At 32.6% G+C, this 19,983-nt stretch overlaps 1 protein-coding gene and 1 non-coding gene across 9 annotated transcripts in view; both read right to left on the reverse strand.

Moving 5' to 3' along the window:
- The window catches only part of LOC6049426 (cGMP-dependent protein kinase, isozyme 1), a 58,189-nt gene that overhangs the window by 29,352 nt on the left and 8,854 nt on the right, over window positions 1-19,983 (reverse strand). The window lies entirely within an intron of this gene.
- Window positions 2,858-2,929, reverse strand: Trnae-cuc. The gene has a single exon. It is a non-coding gene; the product is annotated as a tRNA-Glu (tRNA).

Below are 19,983 nucleotides of genomic sequence, written 5' to 3' on the forward strand. Positions count from 1 at the left end.
GGCCTTCAGAAAATCGAGTCTTGACTGTATGCATTTTTGACTAATTTTACGCCTATGGGTGAATTTTACGATTTATGCGGCTTTTTATTGTGTCTAGGATTTTTATTTTGTATCTTTAGATAACAGTTGAATCTTTTTGAATAATTTTCCAATACTCAATCAATATTAAATATATTTTTTACGTTTATTTTAAGCAGATTTATTTCAGTAAAATATCTTTGAAATTCCCGTGAATTTTTTTTTTTACCGTGAAAAATCACTAGTATTTTAAAAGATTAAACAAGACATAATTCCTTAATTTATTGTTGAGAAAGTTGTGTATTATATTCAGTGTATTTACCTAAATTGCAACACTGTTAAAGTTTATATTTAAAATATGTACATCGAAATACTTTTTTTCATGATTCGAATTTCCATTATTCCGAGGACTACTGATAATTGATCCTGGACTGTGTTCATCTGGAGAAAATTTTTGCCAAAAAAAAAATTGAAATTTATTTTTGATGGTTTGATCCCTTATACCCATTGAGTTGAATTCTATTTATAAAATCGAATATTTTTGCTAAAACTTGCCAAAAGCAGGAAACTTGAAACAAACATCAAAATAACAACTCACGAGCTGCTGTTTATCCCAAATTCTCTCAATAAATACCTATAAATAGAGAGTTGACAACAAAGACTAATTATCCCAAATAAAATGTGTTTTTCGTGAAAGTCATATTTGCGTGTCTAAAACTCTTACAAAAAAATAAAAATAATTCGCTGCTCAAACAATAATTTAACACCTCTCAGCACTTAAAATTTCGCAGATCCTCAGTCCTCCTGCTAAACGAAGATCGCCAGATCGCCTCCGAACCGTAACACTTTGATCGGCCCCCTCAAGCTCCTCACCCAAGTCCGCCGAACCACGGTCATTAAAAGCTCGAGCAAAATTTAACAACTTTTTCGCACACTCGATAAACGATGATGCGCGATGTTGTTTGGCGTGACAATTTGCAAACTCGTAATTGTGTCAGCAAACATCAACAGCGCAGCATCTTCATCAAACAAAGAACAAAAAAAAAAGATCGTCTGCTTGTGGTACGGATTTTGGTCACCCTATCCGGGATGGTGCTAATTGAGATGAAACTGGCCAAAATAAACACTTGACTGTATCTTATCTTGCGAATCGTAGAAGGTAGCCTACCCACCAGGCGCAATTGCAGAGCAGAACTTTGTTCGAGCGAAAGTTGAGCATTCCTACTGGTTGAACGATAGCAGAATAGATTAGGGGAACAGCATCTAATTCCAGCGTGCCTCTAATGTTGGCAGGTCAGAACTTTGACATGCAACTAAAGCTAAATAAAAGCGTTTTCAACTGAAATCGAGTGATAAATAGCTCAATAAAAAGTGAGCAAGCAAGTTTCTACCAAAAGTTTTGCAACATTAGTTGATTAAATAGTGAAAATCAGTAAATTGGATGGAGTTAGGAGCGATAGCTTAACCTGCCAAAGATACGAGAATTTCCCCTAAATTAGCCACAAGCGTCACATGGGTTTCACTTTTTCATTCTTGGACCTTCAGACTGGAACGGTGCATTTTGCTTTTTGCTTTTTGCTTTTTGCTTTTTGCTTTTTGCTTTTTGCTTTTTGCTTTTTGCTTTTTGCTTTTTGCTTTTTGCTTTTTGCTTTTTGCTTTTTGCTTTTTGCTTTTTGCTTTTTGCTTTTTGCTTTTTGCTTTTGCTTTTTGCTTTTTGCTTTTTGCTTTTTGCTTTTTGCTTTTTGCTTTTTGCTTTTTGCTTTTTGCTTTTTGCTTTTTGCTTTTTGCTTTTTGCTTTTTGCTTTTTGCTTTTTGCTTTTTGCTTTTTGCTTTTTGCTTTTTGCTTTTTGCATTAATGTTTATTGTAAAACTTTTTTCTGAATTCAACATAATTGTGTTAACTGTATACCCATTAACCATGAACTTTGCTGATAGCTTAATGTCCCAGGTCCAGTTTAGGTCCTTGCGTGCCGAAAGTGAAACACTTTTGATTTCAAACCAGTGATAGTCTGCAACAACTTAACATGCAACCGTATCTGTGTGTGTGCGTGTACATGTTCAGCACGGTTCATGTCACAGGAAGAGCACTGTCGTGTGATGTCACAATCTTAATACAAACACAACACCCGTACACTTTGGAAGGTGGTGCAATTCGGACGACGCCTCACCCACTGAGCATGACCTCTTGAACCGGCTGTATCATTTCTGAGCAAAAAAGAAGAAGATCATTATCAAAGTGACTATTCTTCTGTCAAGCATTCTCATCGGTGAGAGGTACTCAACTATCAAGATTTGAGAATTATAAGGTAGAAGCCATTTTGAATAAAAAGAATTAAAACAGCTCAAAAATTGAAAAAAAACAAGTGCATCTTTATTGACATTTTTTTCTACTTATTCTAACCTTATTTTAACAAATCTTGCAAAACGGCGTCACACTTAGGACGTGTGACTTGTGACGTGTTGGCGAAGAGTTTTGACCCTGTTTGCGCTGTTACGAATTTGAAGAAGAAACGACGATGGCTGTTATCTCAACAAAACGAAACAGAAAATGAAATAAAAACCCGTGGCCCGTGTCACCCGTGTTGCTGCTTATCACACTTTGTCTCACTTTGCATGACAATCAAACGTAACAAAACAAAACTAGACAAGAGAACACACATCACGCGGGAGTACACCCGGACGAAATGCATTCTAAGTTATTCAAATTTCGGTGAGATAATGGGTGAGACAGGTCGTCAAGGTTAAGTTATTTGCAAATGAAATATAATATTGCTCTGTAAGGTAAATGCTGACAACATGAAAAAAAAAACAGTTATTCCTATTTTAATAAAAAAAAAACTTCCCATACCGGGAATCGAACCCGGGCCTTCCGGGTGAGAGCCGGATATCCTAACCACTAGACAATATGGGACTATGTATATGTCTCTTAAACGAATCTGATTTTGAGAATCCTTACACATTTGATTAATCCAGTCTAATTTTGGATTTCATAAAAAAATAAAATAAAATATTTAAATCAACCTCGTTTTGCGATTCTTGGTCCCATCCTTGGCCTAGTTAGCGTTCATGAATCGTTGACTCCACCAGACAATCTGTTTCCCCTAATGCTCACCAATTAATCAAGTCTCACTTCTGTGTTTGCCAAATGCTATGTTTTTCACGCATGCCACCAGCTCGATCATGGTCGCCGAACGGTTGTCACGGTCAGTCACACGGAACAAGGTGCCGACGGGCCTCCGAATAGAGCCGCGGATCATCAAGTCAAGTCAAGTCAAGCGGCGGTTTTCGTGCTTTGAGCGTCGCGGGTAAATTTAGCCGTTTGCTGATTACCTTATCAGCAGCAACAATTGGCGAGTTCCCGAAGAGGGTGAACTGTTTGTATGTAAATAATCGAATCAACAATAATTTCAATAAATTTGTTTTAAGTTTTAATTTTGTTTGGATTGACATTGATAAAAAAAATTCATAATGTTGAAATTTGATTCGTTTAATTCACTTACTCAATCATTCTAAAGAATTTGTATTTTATTTTTTTGTTTATAAATTTGTGTTAATAAGCATTAAATATATTGAATAACAAATTTGAATATTTGTTTTTTCTGAGAAAGCATTTGGGGCAAAGATGAAAATCAATTGTTTTTGCCAAGCTTAAGAAAAATATAAAAAAGTTCCATGATTACCTTTATAATTTAGGGATTTTTAGTTCAGAATATTATTTATAATTGAAGATAAAAATAAATCATTGGGATACCGAGAACGAATGCTTTTTAAAACCTTCATAGATAAAAGCCTAGTGATTTTTTACGCCAAAAATACTATTTTCAAGCGGATTATAATTACAAAACTTCCAATTTAACGGAAATATTACAGAGCATAAAAATGTTAAAATAACCTGAAAATTTGTATGTTAAATATGTTTTTTCTTTTTAGTTCCTCTGCTCTTTTATTTAACATTACACTTTTCTAAAAAATTTAAATCAGATGATTTAAAAAAATAAGATTTGCAAAAAATGTGTTGAATTATATTTTACATAAAAAACTGAGTTTTGTTCGTTACAAAAATTTCAGCAATAAAAAAAGATAATGAGTTTTTTTCAAGTTTATTTTTTTTAAGATGAAACTTTGTGTAATTTTTAATATGACCAAAGTAGTAATTTGGAATCATTAGTTCTATAATATATGTCAAATATCAATATCAATATCAAAATATTCAAAAATTGGCATTTTGAGGACGGATTTTCTTCTATCTAGGATTTTTTTTAAATGAAACATAATAGGGGAACAGCATCTAATTCCAGCGTGCCTTTAATTTTGGCAGGTCAGAACTTTGACATTCAATTAAAGCTAATTAAAAGCGTTTTCAACTGAAATCGAGTGATGAATAGCTCAATAAGAAGTGAGCAAGCAAGTTTCTATCAAAAGTTTTGCAAAATTAGTTGTTTAAGTAGTGAAAAACAGCAAATTGGATGGAGTTAGGAGCGAGAGCTTAACCTGCCAAACATACGAGAATTTACCCTAGTTTCCTACAATCTTAAAACAGTTCACCAAGTTTTTCAATTAGATTTTCGCACATAAAATTGGTTTGGGCAAAATCACAATTTTGAAAAAGTGGAAAAAAATTGACCAAAGATCAAATTTGCAATCGAAACGTACTTAACATAAATTTCGATATTGTGCACCGTTTTCAAGTTACAGCCGCTAGTTTTTTGCAACGTGCCATTTTCGGAGTTTTTTTTAAGAGTCTTAAAAACTAAATTTTATTTTATTCTTTTTTTGGCTGTTTTTGAAAACGCTTCGAGTCAGTAGTATTCAAAAACACCAAAATAACAAAAAAAAATAGCTTTATTCTATACACGAACAAAGACCTACAGAAAATCACGTAGGATAAAACGAGGTTTTCGACAATAGATTGACGGATACGCGTCCGATTTTCAATTAAAAAATATACAAATATCATGAAGTTTTCCTACCTTCCGAAAAAAAAACTCATTAAACCCTAACATTTGGTTTGGTCAAAAATAAATATATTTAGGGTGGTAATAAGGTTGTAATGACAAATCGAAATAAAATTAATTGATTGAGAAAGACGCAAATTTCAATAAAACATTTTTTAAAGTGGCCACTCATGCCCGGTTTAAAATTTCCAACTGATCATTATAACAAAAGAAAATTAAATTAAATTGAACCACCGAACAAAATTTTAAAACTGAAAAACAATTGACAGTTTAAACAAAAGAAACATTACAAAAATATTATTTAAAAAAAAAGAATACATACATTTACAATGCACAATTTCAAGATTCATTTTTAAAATTATCAAACATAGAGTTTATATTGCTCGAAAACATCTGGCAAATACATAAAAATTAAAAAATATACATATTTCATACTTTTTTTTGGGCAATGTAAGCTTAAAAATTATGACAGTTACTATTCTTCCAAAAAAAAAACAAATTATCTTGGAATAAGAATAAAAAATACGGGTAATTCTCTACCAACTCACACTAAATCGGGAAAAGTTGCCCCGACCCATCTTCGATTTGTGTGAAACTTTGTCCTAAGGGGTAACTTTTGTCCCTGATCACGAATCCGAGGTCCGTTTTTTGATATCTCGTGACGGAGGGGCGGTACGACCCCTTCCATTTTTTAACATCGTGATCAGGGACAAAAGTTACCCCTTAGGACAAAGTTTCACGCAAATCGAAGAGGGGTCGGGGCAACTGCTGTGTGAGTTGGCGGAGAATTACCCATACATTTACCAATTTCACTGTAGTTGTGTAAATTTTGATATTTAATTTGAAATATCAAAAATTCACCCATTTAAGGCTCCATTCAATTTTGGCTGCTGTGCATACAAAAATGGTACGTAAATATAAGAAAAGCTGTTACTTTTCAAAGAATTTTCTGGTGTCTTCAGCAAAGTTGTAGATTTTGATGAGGACTGTTAAGGAAATATGGGTAAATGGAAAACAATTTGGCTTGTTTTTAATGAACTATTTAAAAATACAATTTCAGACAGTTCTTCATTTAAATTTTTTGAATTTTTTTTTTGATATGTTTTAGGGGACAAAAACCGCAACCATTGAGCCATAGAGAAGTATGGACAAAAATGTTGTCGCCGAGTTAGGCCGATGCAAATATTTCTCAAAGTATTTGTCCTTCGACTCTAGCTGAGATCTAGGAGGAAAAAAGGCAAACGAAAAATTAAACAAAAAATGATAATTGAAATGAGAAACCAGAAATTCGTCAGTTTATATTTAATCATTAGTTTTCAAAAATGCTACATTTGAAGAAAAACTTTTTTCTTGTTAAAAACTTACTTACTTACTTGTTACTTCGAAAATTCACAAAAAAAAAATCAAAAAAAGTTTCAATTGACTCAAGCATGCTTACAAATGATTCTAATCGCAGGGGAAAGACGGGAGATCATTTTTTCAACCAATTTTGATCTTTAAAAAGCATTGAAAAGAAGAACTTTTAAAATTTGAGAAAATTTCAGGGTTGAAAGTTTGACTTGTTTTATACATCAGTGACATTGCCATTTTTTTTTTCTGGGGTCAACATTTGCTTTGTTTTTCACTTACATTTCCTATATGTTTTGGCATTGAACAATGGTATAGTTCTATAGCAGAAAATGTGAAAAATATACAAAAAGAACTAATAAGGCAAATGATTATGAAGCAATTCTCTGAGATTTCGGTCATTCGATTTTTTCTGTATTTTTTAATCCGGCTGAAACTTTTTTGGTGCCTTCGGTATGCCCAAAGAAGCCATTTTGCATCATTCCATATAATTTTCCATACAAATTTGGCAGCTGTCCATACAAAAATGATATGTGAAAATTCAAAAATCAGTATATTTTGAAAGAATTTTTTGATCGATTTGGTGTCTTCGGCAAAGTTGTAGGTATGGATATGGACCACACTGAAAAAAATGATACAGGGTAAAAAAAAATTGGTGATTTTTAATTAACTTTTTTCACTAAAACTTGATTTGCAAAAAAACATTATTTTTATTTTTTTTATTTTTTGATATGTTTTAGAGGACATTAAATGCCAACTTTTCAGACATTTCCAGAATGGGCAAAAAATCTTTGACCGAGTTTTGATTTTTTTAATCAATACATTTTTTTCAAAAAATCGAAATATTGGTCGCAAAAATTTTTTAATTTAATTTTTTGATGCAAAATTGAATTTGCAATAAAAAAGTACTCTAATGAAATTTTGATAAAAAGCACCGATTTCAAGTTAAAGCCATTTTTATGTAACTTTTTTCAAAATAGTCGCAGTTATTAATTTAAAAAAAATAGTGCCCACCTTTGAAAAAAATATTTTTGAAAAGCGGAGAAAATTTTCTATATTTTGCTTTTTCGGACTGTGTTGATACGACCCTTAGTTGCTGAGATATTGCCATGCAAAGGTTTATAAACAAGAAAATTCAAAAGGGCGTAATATTAAATTTTTGGTCTTTTTAAAATGTTAGCCTTGATTTAAAATTTTTGAAAATATTTTTTTCGAAAAGATCGAAAAATTTCACGAATGTTTCATATTTTAACATTGAAAATCGGACCATTAGTTGCTGATATATCGACATTAAAAACTGGTGGGTTGTTTGGGTGAGACTTAGAAAACATCAATTTTCTTGTTTTTAAACCTGTGCATGGCAATATCTCAGTAACTAAGGGTCGTATCAACAAAGTCCAAAAAAGCAAAATATAGAGAATTTTCTCAGCTTTTCAAAAATATTTTTTTCGAAAGTGGGCAAACATGGGCACTTTTTTTTAAAAAATCAATAACTGCGACTATTTTGAAAAAAGTTACATAAAAATGGCTATAACTTGAAAACGGTGCCTTTTATCAAAATTTTACTTAAGTACTTTTTGATTGCAAATTCAATTTTACATCAAAACATTAAATTGAAAAATTTTTGCGACCAATATTTCGATTTTTTGAAATTTGATTAAAAAAATCATAACTCGGTCAAAGATTTTTTGCCCATTCTGGAAATTTCTGAAAAGTTGGCATTTGATGTCCTCTAAAACATATAAAAAAAATAAAAATAGTTTTTTTTTGCAAATCAAGTTTTTCGTGACAAAAAGTTAAATAAAAAATCACCAAATTTTTTTTTTACCTACAACTTTGCCGAAGACACCAAATCGATCAAAAAATTCCTTCAAAAGATTAAGATTTTTGAATTTTCACATAACATTTTTGTATGGACAGATTAAAAATTACAAAAAAAAATCGAATGACCGAAATCCAGAGAATTGCTTTTATTGAAGAGAACATGTTTTACAAAAGGGTATGCGTGGGACTATCGACAGTCATCAGTCAAAATACAAATTACGATTTCCAAACTTAACCCTAAATTTTCAACAGCAATCTGTGCTATGTCTCTTGATAAATTGTAAATTCAATTTCATTGGCAGTTTCTGAATTTCCTCAATTATTTTTTCTACATTTCTGGTTTCAATTTTCATTTATAGGTTCAAGAAAAAGAAAAACCAAAATATCTCAATTTATTATTTCCCCCTGATCGAGCCATTGTCCTGAGACCAAAATAGCAACACACAGCACACCGCGGTTTGCCGGTACGCCGCGAGTCGAAGCGTTTGGTCAATTTCGATAAGGAAGTTGTTGGTGGGTCGTACACTGTACGAATGAACGCGCTTCTTGTATGTGAGGTGCATAAATCAATCACAATTTAGATACAGTTAGTCAGTTAGTCACACCACAACGGATCAATGGCAAAATTGCCAATTTGGCTTCCCCCGTTCGGTAAGCAACCAGTTGGTAATTAATGTGCGCCAGATATTGGCCTTGGAGCCGTTGAGCCCTTTTTTCGGTAAATCCATATCAGATTAGGTATGTTTGGACAAAATTATCTAACTTCGTTCCGTTCTAATTCCAACCCAGAACGGCAAAGCCGTAAATCAATCACTCGAATTCTAGTTCTAGTCACGGCGACTAACCAGCTGGGCGACAAAATTTGTCCTCGTTGCATATCAAATGCCACCCTGGGGAAGGAATGAACCTACTTTCCGGCGCCGGTGACACGGCGAAGGTTGTGGTTTCTTTCTTTTTTGTTCAGTAGTACTCGAGTACTAAAATAGAAACCACCTTCATTGGGGAACAGCTACTAAACAAAGAAAGTTGACCACGTGCGACAAAGTAGGCTCTAGAGGGAGGGAGAATGTTGATTATGTGCTGGACGATGAAAATTACCTTCCTTTCTTCATTCATTTCTTTACCCCTAAATATGGATGTGACCTAAACAAAAACACATCCGGAGACGTTGGAACTTCCGGGTTGCAACCAAGAAAGTTTGCTCGAGGATAAAGGTCAACTATTGCTCATGTTGTTATTTGTTTTTGGAGGATTGAATATTATACCTAATTTTTGAGGTATGATTTTGGATGTTTAGGATAATACTTTTAAAATTTGTTTGACCGCTAAGTCATAAATATTCTTCGATTTTACCAGTACCAACAAACAGTTTGATCGAAACAGCTGATCTGAATACATTGACCATCTGACTCTATCAAGTGACCAAATCTACATTGTCGACCATGTTCACAGCTCTGCCTACCCTCTTTACGAATGAAATTCAGTAAACTAAAATGTATCTTTTAGTCACGATCTCCCTGACTTGTTGTTGTCTACACCACGCGACAATATCTCGCTCGAAAAAGAGTAGCCACTTTTGCTTAAAAGGAAATGCTTGTCAGCTTCAATTATTGGTGCACCCGCGATAACTCGCGCGAGATACTATACAACCCGAGCGTTGACGTCTTCTTCTCAGTGTGGCGCTAAATGACCAATCCTAGCGAGAAACACGGTTGACGTAGTTTGTGCAGGACCCCCTCCCGGAGTGCAGTGGGATCATTCGAGTGCATTTATCGCGCAAATAGAGGTTGTTTAGTGGCCCATTAGTGCGCTATGATGCGTCTCGCTAGATTTCCGCAAAGTGGATCGCCGCTTTTTGGCCTCACGTCAGCAAAGTGTTGCCAACAATGGTGGATTTTTCTAGAGATTTTTTTTCTCCGGTTTCTAAAAAGGGAGCACGCGTCTGGTACTGATCAAATTTGACAGGTTGCTACCGGTTTGACACGCGAATGCCCGAAAGTTTCGCGTCAATCGGAGAAGACCTGTGGCGCCTACACGAGACAGAAGCGGAGTCAAGACATGGGTTTGCGAGTTGGAAGCGTTATCTCGTTTGCTCGTTTTTTTTTTTTATATAAATGGAAGACCAAAAATAGCCAACAAATTTGCTTTGAAGTTGATTTGTGATTTTTTTGTTATTTTTCACATTTTTTATTAACGTTCACAGTATTTCGCATCTTTTTGGATGGCTTCTGTTCCATTTTCCTTTCAGACCGGATGGCTAATAGGATTGAATGGAAAAATTAAGTGCATTTCCAATGTTTAAGATAATCACTCATTTTTTTTTTTTTTAATCTAAGAGCGAGTCCACGAACCGGGCCTGAAATTTTCATTAATTGTTTGTACTTATAAAACTAGCTACTGGTCAAATATGAGCACTAGGGTGTAATATGGTTGTATGGAAAAAAATAAAGTTGTCCAAATTTAGCGAGCACAGCAAATTTTTCAGTTCCTTTTGGGGTCCTAAACAACTCCCCAAAGTTTGGACACGATTGGTTTAGTCCTCACTTTGCGCAAAGCGAATCAATTTTCCATATAAATTTGTATGGGAAAAACCATTTTTTTGGATTTCGATATTTATAAAATCCACGTTTCACGCTGTACTAAAACCAGATTCATATTCGGATGCTCTAGAAGGTGCTCTACAACTTTCCCGAAGAGAGTATGGTGCTAACTTGCTCCTAAAAAAAGATACAGCGTGTTAAAAACTCGTCTAAAATGTGTTTTTTGCTCGAAAATCACGTTTTAGACGAGTTTTGAGGACGCTGTATCTTCTCTTAGGGACATGCTAGCACCATACTCTCTTCGGGAAAGTTGTAGAGCACCTTCCAGAGCATTTGAATATGAATCTGGTTTTAGTACAGCTTGAAACGTGGATTTTATAAATATCAAAATTCAAAAAAATTGTTTTTCCCATACAAATTTATATGGAAAATTGAATCGCTTTGCGCAAAGTGAGGACTAATCCAATCGTGCCCAAACTTTGGGGAGTAGTTTAGGACCCCAAAAGGAACTGAAAAATTGCTGTGCTGGAAAATCGATTTTGATATTACACCCTACTGTCCATACAAAAATGGTACCGTAAAACGGGGTGACTTTGATAGCCGGGGTGACTTTGATAGGTTTGCGATTTTTCCGCAAAATGAAGAGTACAATTAAAATATGTAAGGAATGGTTCAGAAACATACCGACCGTGGTAGAGAAGTGTTCAAAGTACCTCAAGAAGAACTTTTCATAAAATTTTGACAAGTTTAAAAAGTAAGTTAATTATAGTTAAGAAAATGTTGATGAAAGCCATTATTTTAAACTTCTCAAAGTGTCATGATTTTCTCAATGAACATATTTTTTAATCGGAAAACAGAATGCATTTTCGGATTCTTTGGACAATTTTCTACTAGGAGAAGGTTAAAAAAAATTGTAAATAACACAGTTCAACAAAAAATCAAATGTTTCTTGTCTCTGAGACGAGTATATGTGTTCCTAGTAGAATTTTGCCTGCTGAATCCGAATCCGGGTCCAGAATTGCTCCAAATGGTCCCAATTTTGAGATACACCCGTTTGAAATGTTAGTTTAGGTCAAAATTAGCTATTTTGTCGACTATTTTACAAAAGAACTATTGAATAAACAACTGAACCAATACATGTATCTTATAGTTCACGTTTTCCCCTTTCTGAAACACCCCTGGTTTTTGAAATTTGATTGTTTCTACGCATATTTATAGCCATTTTAAAATTATGTTTTTAGTTGGTTCTTATTCAAGTTTTTCCAACTTGCATGCAAGTCATATTATGCTGGGATATCAATAATAAAAATCAAAAATGCTTTGCAGAACGTTAAATAAGTATGTCTCGATAATCTAATTGATCATATTTCATGTAATTTTGTCTGCTGAATCCATTCCTATCATTAGATTTTTTCAAAAAAGTCAGTTTTTTGAGTAAAAATTGAATTTTCGATGATTTTTTCAAAATAAAATCTATTTTATGCTAAAGTATGACTTAGAGATAACTAAATGTCGATGTCTCGTCAGTCTAATTGATCATTTATAATGTATTTTTATCTGCTGAATCCATTCCCATCATTAGATTTTTTCGAAAAGGTCAAGTTTTTGAGTAAAAATAGATTTTTTCAAAATAAAATCTATTTTATGAGCAGTTCTCTTCAAAATCAGCCGATATCGACCATTTTTATTTGTTGTATTTTTTGATTTGACTCAAACTTTGTGGGGCCTTCCCTATGACCAAAGAAGCTATTTTGTGCCATTGGTTCACCCATACAAGTCTCCATACAATTTTGGCAGCTGTCCATACAAAAATGGTACGTAAAAATTTAAACAGCTGGAACTTTTGAGTGAATTTTCTGATCAATTTGGCGTCTTCGGCAAAGTTGTAGGTATTTTTGAGGACTATTAAGAAAAAAATAGGTACACGGAAAAATTGCCGAATTTTTTATTAACTTTTTTTTCACAAAAACTCAAATTACCAAAATACGTAATTTTTTATTTTCGAGATTTTTTATATGTTTTAGAGGACAAAAAATCCCATTTTTTGAGCCATTTTGTTTTGTATGAAATTTCATTTTTTTCCAAAAATTACTGCCTTTTCAAAAATTCATAACAAGGCGGCAGATTTTTTGAACATACTTCTCTATGGCTCAAAAAATGGGGTTTTTGTCCTCTAAAACTTTTCAACATTTGGGAATTTGAGTAATTGTAAAAAAATGTTAAAAAGAATTCGGCAATTTTTTTCCGTGTACCTTTTTTTCTCAATAGTCCTCAACAATACCTACAACTTTGCCAAAGACGCCAAATTGATCAGAAAATTCACTCAAAAGTTCCAGCTGTTTAAATTTTTACGTACCATTTTTGTATGGACAGCTGCCAAAATTGTATGGAGACTTGTATGGGTGAACCAATGGCACAAAATAGCTTCCTTGGTCATAGGGTAGGCCCCACAAAGTTTGAGCCAAATAAAAAATACAACAAATAAAATGGTCGAAATCGGCCGATTTCGAAGAGAACTGCTCATAAAATAGATTTTATTTTGAAAAATCTATTTTTACTCAAAACTTGACCTTTCGAAAAATCTAATGATGGAAATGGATTCAGCAGACAAAAATAGATTATAAATGATCAGTTAGACTGACGAGACATCGACATTTAGTTATCTCTAAGTCATACTTTAGCATTAAATAAATTTTATTTTGGAAAAATCATCGAAAATTCAATTTTTACTCAAAAAGCTGACCTGTTTGAAAAATCCAATGATGGGAATGGATTCAGCAGACAAAAATACATTAAAAATGATCAATTAGACTGACGAGACATCGACATTTAGTTATCTCTAAGTCATACTTTAGCATAAAATAGACTTTATTTTGAAAAAATCATCGAAAATTCAATTTTTACTCAAAAGCTGACCTTTTTGAAAAAATCTAATGATAGGAATGGATTCAGCAGACAAAATTACATGAAATATGATCAATTAGATTATCGAGACATACTTATTTAACGTTCTGCAAAGCATTTTTGATTTTTATTATTGATATCCCAGCATAATATGACTTGCATGCAAGTTGGAAAAACTTGAATGAGAACCAACTAAAAATATAATTTTAAAATGGCTATAAATATGCGTAGAAACAATCAAATTTTAAAACCAGGGGTGTTTCAGAAAGGGAAAACGTGAACTATAAGATACATGTATTGGTTCAGTTGTTTATTCAATAGTTCTTTTGTAAAATAGTCGACAAAGTAGCTAATTTTGACCTAAACTAACATTTCAAACGGGTGTATCTCAAAATTGGGACCATTTGGAGCAATTCTGGACCCGGATTCGGATTCAGCAGGCAAAATTCTACTAGGAACACATATACTCGTCTCAGAGACAAAATCTTGTTGGACTGTGTAATAAATAATATGTGTTTTTGAAACACAATTATAAAAACTCTCTTAATTTATAGGCGATTTCAGTTGAACAAATTTCATGTAAAATGTGAAAACTTGTGATTTGTGCTTCGAATTCAGTATAAAATGCAATATAAATCGATAATTTTATAAACAAAACTAGTTTTAACAAATTTCAGGCAAAATTCCGACTTTTTAACAATTTTACCTAAAATTTATATGTATTTTGCTTAAAAGCTTATAAACTTAGTTAACTAAATATAAACATTGATTTTTTTTCTTAAAAACTATATCAGCTACTTTAGTGATGGTACATTTAACGTACAAATGAAGTTTGAACATCTTAAATATGATTTTAACAAGAAAAACTATGACTATCAAAGTCACCGCGGAATTCAAACTAAGAATTTTTAACGTAATTATTTTTCTAAACGTTATTGAAAAAACTTTTTTTCCAAAATAGTGCATGGACTTTGTGTGGTCTACCCCAGTACATGTTTTAAAAATAATAATCTTGAGAAAAACCTTACCTGTTGGAAAATATTCTAAAAACAAATTGAAATCCTATCAAAGTCACCCCGGTTTACGGTATGTAAATATTCGAATATCTGTAACTTTTGAGTGAATTTTCTGATCAATTTGGTGTCTTTGGCAAAGTTATAGTTAATGTTGAGGACTATTGAGAAAAAAATAGGTAGACGGGAATAAATTTAAGATTTTTTAATCAACTTTTTTTCACTAAAACTCAATTTCCCAAAATACGTATTTTTCGATTTTCGAGATTTTTTGATATGTTTTAGAGGACAAAAATCCGCAACTTTCGAGCCATAGAGAAACATGGTCAAAAAATCTGCTGCCAAGTTATGAATTTTTGAAAAAATAGTGATTTTTGGAATGATTTTTTTTAAATCAAGACTAGCATTTTAAATGGGCGTAATATCCAATGTTTGGCCCTTTTAAAATGTCAGTCTTGATTAAAAAAAATATTTTTTTTTCAAAAAGATCGAAAAATTTAACAAATGTTTCATGTATTAAAATTGAAAATCGGACCATTAGTTGCTGAGATATTGTCATTAGAAAATGGTGGGTTGTTTTGGTGAGATTTAGAAAACTTCAATTTTCATTTTTCTGTTTCTTAAAGCGGTTCTATCTCAGCAACCCGAGGTCTAATCTTCAATGTCTCTTAGACAATTTTAAAGCAAATTTTCTGAACTTTTCAAAAAAAAATTTTTAGAGGTGGTCACTCAAGGCCACTATTTTTAAAAATTGAAAAACTGCAAATATTTCGCAAAAAGCGAACTTTCGGTGGCTATATCTTGCAAACGGAGACCTTTATCAAAAAATCTGTGAAGTACGTATCGATTGCAAATTCAATTTTGCATTTAAAAATAATGTCAAATTTGTTTTTGCTATTTTTTCAAAAATTCATACCTCGGCGGCAGATTTTTTGACCATGTTTCTCTATGGCTCGAAAGTTGCGGATTTTTGTCGCCTAAAACATATAAAAAATCTCGAAAATCAAAAAATATGTATTTTGGGAAATTGAGTTTTAGTGAAAAAAAAGTTGATAAAAAAATCTGCAAATTTTTTTCCGTGTACCTATTTTTTTCTCAAAAGTACTCAACAATACCTACAACTTTGCCGAAGACACCAAATTGATCAGAAAATTCACTCAAAAGTTACAGCTGTTTGAATATTTACATACCATTTTTGTATGGACAGCAGCCAAAATTGTATGGAGACTTGTATGGGTGAAACAATGACGCAAAATAGCTTATTTGGTCATATGGAAGGCCCCCACAAAGTTTAAGTCAAATCAAGAATACAAAAAATAAAAATGGTCGAAATCGGCCAATTTCGTAGAGAGTTGCTCAACTGTTAAATTATATTATTTCGAAAAAAAGCAGGCAAACATGGGCACTACTTTTAAAAAAATGTTACCTAAAAATGTCTATAAATTTAAAATGGAGCACTTTATCAAAATTTCAATAAGGTTCTTTTTGATTGCAAATTTGATTTCACATTAACAAATTAAGTAGGAAATTTTTTGCGACTTAAATTTTGATTTCGATTTTTTGCTCGTTCTGGAAATTGAAAAGTTGGCATTTATGTCCCCTAAAACATATAAAAAAATGAGAATAGTGTTTTTTTTCGCAAATCAAGTTATAGTGACAGAAAGTAAAATTAAAAATCATCATTTTTTAACCTACAACTTTGCCAAAGACACCAAATCGATAAAAAAAAATCCACAAAAGATTCCGATTTTTGAATTTTCATATTTCTTTTTTGTATGGACAGCTGCCAAATTTGTATGAAAAATTATATGGACAAACTAATGATGCATAATGGCTTCTTTGAGCATACCGAAAACACCAAAAAAGTTTCAGTTGGAATAAAAAAAAAAATTAAAAAAATATTGATTTCGTAGAGAATTGAAAAATATATAATGATTTATTTGACTCAATGTCACCCCTAATGACGCCGACGGTACGAAATACAGTTGACTCTTTGATCTTCAAAATTCGAAAAAGATCATTTTTTTTCAAAAAGGCCAGAATGTATCATGAAAACCCAAAATTGCAAAAAAACTTGTTCAAATCCACACAAAAAAATCCATAAAAGTTTATATAAGATGATCCCCTTAATTGAATCGATCCACCCTCGCTTCTGCTATCAGTCGTGACCAAAATTGGTTGCATTATCGAGAAGACCGGAAGTGGCGGCTCCGTAATCGCGCACTGCTGACAAATAGATCCCACCGCAGCGCGTCGTAGTCGTCGCACAGAAGAGATAGAAACCGCAAGCACGAAAACAAATGAACGGATGCAGCTCATTTCTTATGCAACACTAAAATATAGAGTGGAAGAAGAGGAGGAGAGTGGAGAAAGAAGGGAAATGCGGGGATGGGTCGCCAAGCGTACCCTGATAATAAAAAGGTAAACAAGACTAGAAAACAAACAGACTCATTTGTGGTCCTTGCTTTCCCTAAATGCAAGGGAATGCACTGTGGGTTGGAGTTTTGAAAAATTCAATAAAAAATATGATTTGAGAAATTTAAAACTTGAAAAAGATTTCAAAACATTTAAATTTAAAAAAAAACTAAAAATTTAAGAAATCACAGAATTTTCCCATAATTTAATGCAAAAGAGAAAAGGAAAAAAGGTAAACAGTGCAGGAAAGCCAACAAAATAAATAATTTTGTCCTGCTTGATGCCAACTTGGGGCAGGCAGGTGGCACGCAAGTGGGTGGACAACGACTAATTTAGCGGTGGGTGGCAAAGGGAAGGAAAATCGCAGCGCACTTTTTTTTAACGAGTGAGTGTTTATTTTTTACGAGTTCATTCTCGCATTAACGGATAAAGCGACTTAAGCGCCAAGGTTAAAATCTGGTGCATGAGCTATTTTTGCGATAAAGTAAGCATTTATTTTTATTTACGAATCAAAATCGGAGCATTGTGTGCGGTTGATTGTGCATGTAAGTGGGAGTGGGAATGATGATTATTACTATTAGAGCTAGTAGCAGCAGCTAAACACAGAAAACAACCACAAAAAGCGCGGTAAAACGTGGTCATCGCGTGCCTGAAATGTGTCACAGAAGAGAGAGAAAAAAAACTTTGGGGAGGGGAAAAAGTTACTAATGCCGGCAAACAAATGCGAGTCGGTTGGGTTGCTATTTTTAGCACGTGTCCTCTGTTTTATGTATGAAATGAAACGGCTGGAAGAAGAGGGGAAAGAGATAGAGCAACACGATTGGTTGGAGAACTTTCAACTTTTGTGACGAACGGGGTTCATTCAGGAAGTCAGTTCTAAGACAGAGAGAAAAACAGGGAACCTCTTAAGGGATAAAAAGGTGATGAATAACGCTAGTGTAAGTATTGTTCAACTCTATATTCAATGATTAAAAATAATTTCACATAATGAATTCTTGCAATTTGTTTTGAAATAAAAGGTAGTTGAACTGTCTGGTTTTTACATAAAATTAAGTTCAAAAATAAATTATGAATTGTAAACAAACCATAAGTTGATCACGCAATTTCAATTATAAAAACATAACAAATTTTCAAATCGAAACCAAATTGCTGCTAAATTTAACTTCCAAATGCCGCAGTACGGGAGGCAAACGGACATGAAATATGCCACTTTCGTGTGTTTAGACTGAAAATATTTGATACACATTTCCTCCAATCCATGGGTGCTGCTGGTTGAGAAAGTGCCTAAAGGTGCTTTATTGTTTCAACGATTCTGATTCCACCCGTTTCGCCTACCCGACCTCCCCAACTAGGGGAAATATCTGTTTTTTCATTCGTTACCAATTTTTGACTCATCATTAGGCTTAGTGATTTTTCACGCTCGAAAATTGCAAATTTCACGGGGACCTCAATTTCAAAACACCAAATTTCACGCAAATTTCGCGAAACTTGAAAAATGTTCAAATAACTCTGAAAATCCTATGTTTAAATCACAGAAACTACTTTTTATGCTTCATTATGTATTATTGTAAAAAAAAAACTAAATTTGAATGCGACAAAAAAATTCTTCCAATTAAAAAAAAATCCTCCTGGTTATTGGATGGGCTCTATATATTTTTTGAAACAAAATGAGTAGGGCACGCGTATTCTCATTTACTGAACTGCTCTTTTAATATTCGACTAACAAAGCTCAAATGTTTTCGTTAATTTGCTTCTGTTATATCATTTTACATTTTATTGAATTTCATATCAAAGCTAGATTTGTTCAGTCAAAATGAGTAAAATAAATAGAATTTTCTGCGTCATTTAGCCCATTAAACATATTTTTTAAGGGTTTTAGCTCATTTTTCAAAAACTAAATTTATAAACATTTGGAAAAAATAATATAATTTTTAACAAAATCTTAATTTTTATTCTAAATGAGAAGAGAAAACAAAAAAGGAGTATTTTTTAACTTTCAAGGGAATCTTCTACCCAAATAAACAAATATCGTTAAAATTTAACAAGCCCAAAAAAATTGTTATGTTTTTAAAATATGATTCCAAAAATAAAAAAAATACTCTTAATTTTATTTTGAATAAAACAAACCTTGATTTTTTAAATTTCTTTCAAAACTATACCTTTCAAATAAAATAGCACTAAAATTTTTAGTACAGCGAATGAAAATATTACTAAATTTTGCTAGTTTCTAAAAAACTAAAAAATCTCAACATTTCTTCAAATGGTTCATATCAACTTGACACACATATATAATCAAGCTTTTTAATTGAAAACAAATAAAATTTCTTTTCTTTTTGGGTGAAATATTTATTAAGTTGTTAGGCTAGTACAAATTTTATTAAAAGTTTTTGTCTCCCCCCCCCTCCCCATCCCTTCGAAGTTGGCCCGAAAAATCAGGGGACAAAAAAATATTTTTTCGAAAAACTTAAACATTTCAATGGATCAGCTAAAATAAATTTTAAATTCATTCCCCTGCGTTTTTCATTCCATTTTTAGAATGTTTGGGATCATTTTAAGAATGTTTGGGTTGATTTAAAAATCTTTCGAATTTTTGAAAATTTTCGATGTTTGTTATCGCAAAATGTTTTTTTTGCTAAAATTTTTGTTTTCGTCAGATCTTACATTTTTTGAAAACTAATGATTGCAAAACTACTGAACTAGTGTAAAATGCATTTTAAAACCCTTTTTCCGTGCAAATGTTAAAACTATGGCTTGTTATTTTAACATTTTTTTATTATTTTTTTTTGCCCATACACAGAAAAAAATCAATTCCCGTAATCGTGAATTAAGTTCACGAATATGAGATCCACGAAGGAATTTATTCATGAGTATGGTGCATTTGCACCATAAACGTGAATATATTCCTTCGTGGTTCTCATAATCGTGAACTGACTTCACGGTTTCGAGAATTGATTTTTTTCTGTGTAT

This window comes from Culex quinquefasciatus, chromosome 2, assembly GCF_015732765.1.
Source record: "Culex quinquefasciatus strain JHB chromosome 2, VPISU_Cqui_1.0_pri_paternal, whole genome shotgun sequence".
In the NCBI taxonomy this organism is placed as follows: Eukaryota; Metazoa; Arthropoda; class Insecta; order Diptera; family Culicidae; genus Culex; species Culex quinquefasciatus.